We start from the raw sequence: 8,004 nt of genomic DNA, 5'->3' as shown, positions 1-8,004 counted from the left end.
CACCCTCTTGTACACAAAAGACTGCCTGCTATACAGCAAAAGCTGATTACTATAAGAATCAAATGAAAAACTAAAAATTATAACTGTCAAAGATTGGTAGAAAGAGGAGGGGAATAAGGGAGTAATGTAATTAAACTAAATCTTCATCTTGTATAAAAGGAAGTAAACAGATGGTGTTTAAAGTTAATCAAAGAGTATGAGTAAAAGCATATAATTTTAAATTACCTAATATACAGATATAAAAATATTTCAAAATGTTTTTTCTAGGGGTAGGTCTCACAGTGGGACGCAAGGAATGAGAAATTGTTGCTTTTCATCAAAATACTTTCGTATTACATTTTTTGTTACCATATTCATAAATTTCTCTAATTAAGAAAAAACAAATAAATGCCTACTAGAAACTTCTTGCTTAAAGGGTGAGATTTTAAAGATGTGAGAATCTTCATGCATATAAATTGAGCATTACTGGAGAAACTCTGTATCCTTCAAGTGAATAGAAAATTTGTTATATTTTCATTGTAGTGTAAAAGCATGAGTATCCCCTTAATATTCAATATAAATGAAGTAGCTCACAGTTCTAGAAAATTCAGTGAAGAGATGATAAATTCTTAAATTTAGATATTTACTTAACATCATTGTGGCTCTTAAATATTCTTTACCTGAAAACAACTTACTTATAAAATATAATACTTAAGTGATCTGCTGCTACTCACAAATTAAGGAACTGGCATGAATACAATCCACTAAAGAGTGTACATACAGGTACAATAAGAGGAAAGTAGAAAACAAATATTTATAGATTATATCATTTAGACAATAATTAACACAGACTAAGAATAGAAAATACAGGTAATTTAGATCAACAATTCCTTCAGACCACAACAGACACCGAACATGCATTCTTCCCAGTAGAACAAAGGAGTAATCTCAAAATCATTCTAACATGGTACTACTCAGCATATTAAGTAAAACCCCTTTGTCTAGAGCAAAGAAACACTTCAGTTAACATTTATTGTATGAGACTATATTCTTCATTTCTCCTGTTTAGTACCTAATGGGCTAAAAATATTTTCCAAAGAATTAAATAAATGAAATATTAAATTCTGCAATTAGAATATTGTAGTAATTGACTTCATCATGACAAAGTATTATGGCTATTCAACTAACATGACCTGGAAAAGTTTGATGGGTATTCCAAGAGGAAAGGAAGCCAGAGATTATCTGAAGACTATTCAACAATATCTAAAAGATCAGTTGTCCGCTTAGGCCAGTTTTTTAAAATTTGTCTTTACTATTGAAAGTGTTATAGATGTCCCCCCTTTCCCATCCCCATTAACCTCCCTCTACCCTGCTCCTGACCCCTCTAAGGCCTTCACAGCACTATTGTTTGTGTCCATGGGTTATGCTCATATGCATATAAGCCTTAGGCCATTTTTGTTCAATACAGAGTTCTGGGCATCTCTGGATAAAAAGTCACTGAGCCATGTAATCTACTGTATTTCAAAGATTTCAGAGTGGTTGTTGGCCCATACTCTGTTCTGAAGAAAGCTCATTCTTCCATTCACCCTAGTCTCCACAACCATCAGTTCAAAGCATTTAGCACATTAGTCCATCCTTCTAAATTCAGCTAATTGGACTAGAGCAGGAACACTTGGCTTTAAAGCAGCCAATCAATAGGAATGTCACCAATTTTGTTGTGGCCTGTCTGCCAAAGATAACCCAGTCAGATTCTGTCAAAAATTTCAACTGAAGACAAAGAACAAATCTGCAAATGAAAATATGGGGCTAGAAGATCAGGTAAACTAGGAAGGGCCAGCAGCTTGAGGCCCTGTGTAAAATGAAAAAGCAAAGGAAGCCTGCTGAAAAGACAAAAAAATGATTAGGGTACTCTGAGAGATGAAGAGACCTTAGTCCCTGTTTTTTTCATCCTCACTCAAGGACATTGTTTCGTTTTTTGTTCAGATGGAGTGGGAGGGAGAGAGAGGAAGAGAGAAACATCGATGTAAGAGGGACGCATCGAGTAGCTGCCACCTATAGACCCAACCAGGGCCAGGGACAAACTGCAACCGAGGTACATGCCCTTAGCGGGAACCAAACCCAGGTCTCTCTGGACTGCAGGCCGACGTTCTAACTGAGCCAAACCAGCTAGGGCAAGTCCCTGTTTTTAGTTCCCCATTCTAGTCCCTGTGAGGCTCAGGTATGCTCTGATGTATGAGTACGGATATCTGCAAAACTCCCTGTAGTATCTATAAAAAAAAAAAAAAAAATCCCCTCATTTACTTAAGCTACTTAAGGAACCCAATTAAAACTATTTCTCAGAGGCTGTGACTCTTTTTTTTTTTTTTTTTTTTAATCCTCACCCGAGGACAATTTTCCATTTTTTGTTCAGGTAGAGTGGGAGGGAGAGAGAGGAACAGAGAAAGAGAGAGAGAGAAACATCGATGTGAAAGGAACACATCGAGTGGCTGCCACCCGCACAACCGACCAGGGCCGGGGACAAACTGCAACCGAGGTACGCGCCCTTAGCGGGAACCGAACCCGGGTCTCTCAGGACCGCAGGCCGACGCTCTAACCGCTGAGCCAAACCGGCCAGGGCTCAGAGGCTGTGACTCTTGAGTAATAGTCCTTGTGAGCCTCATCGTGGGATAGTGCCTATAATGTAAGCTGTACAACTCCAACCAAGATAATTAAAATCAGCCAATTCCTTATTGACTGAATTAACTATATCAAAGACAGCGACACTCAGTTTTTAATATATTTTTAGCAACAAAACGTATCTCTAAAAACACCTATCCTCTTGAATATAAGGCAAGATATCAGTAATGCTAAAAAAAAAAAACAGAGACATTCAAGTGAAACCTTTTTGTCTTTTTTCTTTAAACTCTAAAAGGGATGAATGAAAAAAAAAAGAAAGAAAGAAAGAAAAAGCTCTGAGAGTAGACTTGAACCATAGAAATTAGCTAACAGGCTAGCTATTGGAAAGACCCAGCCCACATGTATGAGAGCTCTTTGGTAACCTGATGTCCTGCAAACTAAATCTGGTTTTGTTTTGTCCATAGGGTATTTTTCATGTGAATGAGCTGGCAATCAAGACATTTCATCTTTTAAAAAATTAGTATTTTAGTTTCTCTTGAAAAACTGGGAAATCTGGAAACACAGTCTACTTTCTCATTTGTGGAAGCATCCTCTAGAAAGCCAAAATCCTCTCCACTCTCTGTCATATTGCTCTTCTCTCATTGCTCCTGTCTCCTTTGGATATAAGCTATCAATCTGCTTTATTTATACAGATCTTCCACATCATAAACTTGCACAGTCAACCTGTCAGTGCCTTGGTGAGGAAAAGTTCTGATATCAGCAACATGGTATACCTGGGGGAAAGACCAGTGACTTGGTCCTTTGTCCTGCACCCAGCTCACCACTGCAGACTTCCCCTGCACTAAAGACAAGTTTCTTTTAGTCCCTTATTTCTTTTTCCTCTAATACGATCTTACTAGGGACCATTCCAATCCCTCAGACAAGGGAGGAAAGGAATCAGGTTCCCAGTTCTATTTTCCCAGGGGCCTCCTGTGCCTATAAATAACTTTCTGGATGCCAGATAATAGGTAAGCAGAAGGAAGTTATGTCATCTCTACCTGACAGTAGTGTCTGAAACCCAGATCTTACTCAGAAAAACACATTTTCTCGAGAAATGTTTGAAATTTGGCAATTTGCATATTTATTGGTAGCCCTGAACATTTTTTCATGATGTAGCGAAAATGTGTACCATGAAAAAAGTAAAATAAAATAAAATCTGTATCATGAGTTTTGCTGTTAAAAAGCTGCAAGTGATTCAGCATAATAAAAGTTATATTTTTATAACTGTTTTTGTCAAGCTGCCAAACAATAATGGAGAGACAGCTAAAGTAAAAATATATTTAACAACCTAACTGGAAAAAGCGCTAAGTTTAGCATGTTAGAAAAAGAAGATTGTAAGAATACTGAATGTTTAATTTCTCTCCAGAAAAATACATTAACAAGAATTAAGACATCTCTATAAAAGACTCAATCATCATAAACATAACAAGAAAAACAGAACAAACCTTTTACTATCAATAGACACATCACCAAACAACCAGAACACATATCCATCTTGATGTTATAGTCTTTCCACCATTTGTTGCCTGTTTCAAACCCAAATAAGCATGGGCAGTTGCTATAGTGACCATATGCCACTTTTGGAACCAAGAGCTTAGTACTACTGAGTACTTATGAGCTTTGTAATGTCAGTACTTCCTCCTACACTTTGAATCATAGCTCAGACATTATAACTTCATAAAATGTAATCTGATTCTGTCCTTTAGAAGTTAATTTTGTTATTTTATCAAAAATAGTTTATACTTTGCCCTGGCCAGTTTGGCTCAGCGGTTAGAGCATTGGCCTGCAGTCTGGAGAGACCCAGGTTCGGTTTCTGCTAAGGGCATGTTTGTCCCCTGCCCTGGTTGGGTCATGTGGGTGGCAACCACTCGATGTGTCCCTTTCACATCGCTGTTTCTCTCTGTCTCTTCCTCTCTCTCCCTCCCACTCTATCTGAACAAAAAATGGGGAAAAAAAAGTCCTCGAGTGAGGATTAAAAAAAAAAATAGTTTATACTTTATCAAGTATAGTATACATAAGTGTCATGAGAAATAATCTAACTCACCTAACATGCTAAGAATGTACAAACTCAATAAATATTTTACTAATATTAAAGATGTTGGCTTAATAAAATAAACTGTATGACATCATTGGAATTTACTGTTTTACTACTGTAACTGAACAAAACCATATCTTATTCATGTCTTAGCTTATTGTCATTAATAGTATTCCTACCATTATCCTTCATTTAAAAGTAAAGTCAAAAATTCAAAAACATTAAGAAGCTGAATTTTATTTTATAGCAGAATGATATATTTTTATTTCCTTAGGGACTATTCCTAATAATAAAGACTAATTACTAAGGATATCAAAAGAGGTCATTTGTTGCTAGCAAAATGCTAGGAATAAGAAAAAACATCAATCTCAAATCAATCAGAGAATATTTTCAGATCATCAAAAAGTCAGAGACTGGAAACCCTCATAAATGTTGGAATGAAAAATGGTGCAACGTCTTTGGAAAACAGTTTGGCAGTTTCTCAAAAAGTTATACATAGAAACCACCATACAACCTAGCTCTTTCACTCCTAGGCATCTACCCAAGAGGAACGTCCACAAAGGACTCGTACATAAATGTTCACAGACATGTTATTCATAATAACTAAAAACTGGAAAACTAAATGTCCATCAATTAGTGAAAGGATAGGCAAAAAAAACAATTAATGGAATACTAGTCAGCAATAAAAAAGAATGGGTTACTGGCACATGCTACCTATGAATGAACCTCAAAAACATGAAGTCAGACACAAGATCATATGTTATATGATTCCATTTATGTGAACTGTTCAGAAAAGGCAAATTTACAGAGACAGAAAGTGTATTAGTAGTTATCTGGGGGTAAGAGTAGGGATCTTATTAAACGGTCATGTGGAATCTTAAAGAGATGAAAATGTCCTAAAACTGATTTAAAGTGACAGTTGTACCATTTGGTAAAATCACTAATAATCACTGACTTGTACACTTAAAATGGGTGAATTTTATGATATGCAAAATATATCTCATAAATCTGTTGTTTTTTAAAGTCAGAGAACATCAGAGCTACCAAAACTCTCTATTTGTGTGGATAAAAAAAAGTAAGGTCCACAAGATTAAGCCACTTGTTAAAGGTCACCCAGCTAGAACATGGCAAAAGTAAAACAGAAAAATATCAAAATCCAGCCTCGTCCTCCCACAGTCTAATATTACATCTACTAAAAAATATTCAAATAATTTTTTAAATTATATTACATAGAATTCTTTAGAGAGTTGTAGAAGCATTGAAATTTGAAAAACAAAAAGATTAAACAAAAATGATTAAAACATACCCAAAATGAGGGAACATCTGTAATACTTTCAACAATATTTTTTTAAATACCCCAAATCCAATGATATTCAGAAAAAATAAAAGTTCGAAAAACTCACTTATCACTCTTTAAAGCCATATTACTTTCAAAATTGGTAAGAAAAGGGGGAATGTCTGCAATACTTTCAACAATAAAGATTTTTAAAAATTGGCAAGAAAAATAACTAAGCATTTTTTTCTGTCTTTCCAATAGCAACTGTATTTCGGGGAAGATAAATGTTTCCAGTTTATGAAAGAAAGCTTCTACTTTACAAAAAGAATGCAAACTATGAAACATAGACGGAAGGAAAAAATTAGAAATTATCATTTTGTAACCCCTAATAAAATTGTTTCAGGCAAGAATGATCAATTACTGTTAAGGCCATTAAGTGAATGGATGATGGGAGTTGGACATTTGTAGGAAACCAAAATAGCACCTCACAGATTACTTTGTCTTAAGGAGAAAAACAACGTTACATGAGGGAGATCAAGATGTCACAAATCTAGATGAGTCTTTAGCATTATGTCCAGGTTTATTAGAAATGCAGGGACTAGAGGAGTAAGCTAAACACCAGGAGAAAGCAGTCAAACATTTACAGGTGAGATATTCTACAGGAAAATAAGCCTGGTCTCTTTAGCTAATCAAAGAAAGAAAAAGGGAGGAAGGGGGACTATTTTAGATTTTAAAAGGCTTGAAATACATAACCAAAAACAAATGTGGTCCTTAACTGGATCCTGGTTTGGACAAAGGACATCTGGGAACTAACTGGATAAATTTAAAGATGGAGTATTAGATTACATTAAGAAGTTATTTATTTTAAATGTGATCATATTTTTGTTATACAGTAATATGCTTTTATAGATATGCATACTGAAGTAAAAGTGGCATATTTAGATGTCTGTGGTTCACTTCAAAATACATCAATGAGTTTAAGATATAAAATTAAAATGCAAGTCTTAACTTCCTAAGTCACTGCTGTTTCCATAAATGCTCATTAACTTATACATAAGGTATAAAAATTATATAGAAAGAATTCTCGCAGAGGTTCAGAGAAGTGACCTACCATGAATGAATCAGCTTTTTTTCCTTTTACAGCTACTGAGCTGAAGAGAACTCAGAAATAACACAATATGGTTGGCAACATAGTACCAAAAAGCAAAAAAGCAGCATGAACAAGGGAGCTTTGTCCTCAAAAAAAAAAAAACTAAAATACCTAACAGAATAACTTCTTGGTATTTATCACAAGAGAAAAAGGCTGTTCCAAGATCATAGTTAAGGTGTGAAGCAGCAGCCTCACTACAGCAATCCTCAATTATTACACACAGTCATATTCCTTTCTGACTTCACTGCCCATTACAACCAGTTAACTACTTCCCAAATTGTGATGAAATTAAGGGACACTCTCTGGGAAATCCTGCTCTCAATCAAGCTGCAGAAAACCTTTATCATAACCACCAGCTTCATTTCAACTCGGGCCCTGTAAATCTCAGAACTGGGAACTGGGAACCACCTTCACACCCCGGAGAAGCAGCTATCAATCAGCCCATCCCATCTGCCTTTCCCCCTCCCTCTAAATCCCAAGGGTGGCGCTGTCCCAACTCCTTCCCCTACACCAGGTGTGCGCGATGTCTAGCGCGGCTTCGGACACGCATCTCGACCGCCCCGCCCCGCCCCGCGCTTCTCCCCCCGCGACACAGCCAGTCCGGGTTCGCACACGTGTGCGCCCGGTCCGCCAAGTTAGTGGCTCTCACTTGGAAACTTTTCAAAATACTCCGGGCAGGTGGGGCGACGGAGAGAGACCCTGCATGCTGGCGCTTTAGCCCTGAGTCTTCGGCCCAACCACTGAGCAACGTATAATGAGAGAAGCGTCACGACGGTTCGCACTAACCCGAGCTCGACGACTTCTACCGCCTGGGCCGAAGTTAACCGGCCGCCAGGCTCGACGAGACTCGGCATTCGCGGCGTGACCAGAGGGGGCGCTCAGCGCGAGCACCACCCACGCTTCCCGCTC

The sequence above is a fragment of the Molossus molossus genome, unplaced genomic scaffold (assembly GCF_014108415.1).
Source record: "Molossus molossus isolate mMolMol1 unplaced genomic scaffold, mMolMol1.p scaffold_m16_p_1, whole genome shotgun sequence".
NCBI lineage: Eukaryota > Metazoa > Chordata > Mammalia > Chiroptera > Molossidae > Molossus > Molossus molossus.
Note: the sequence above shows the minus strand (reverse complement) of the source record.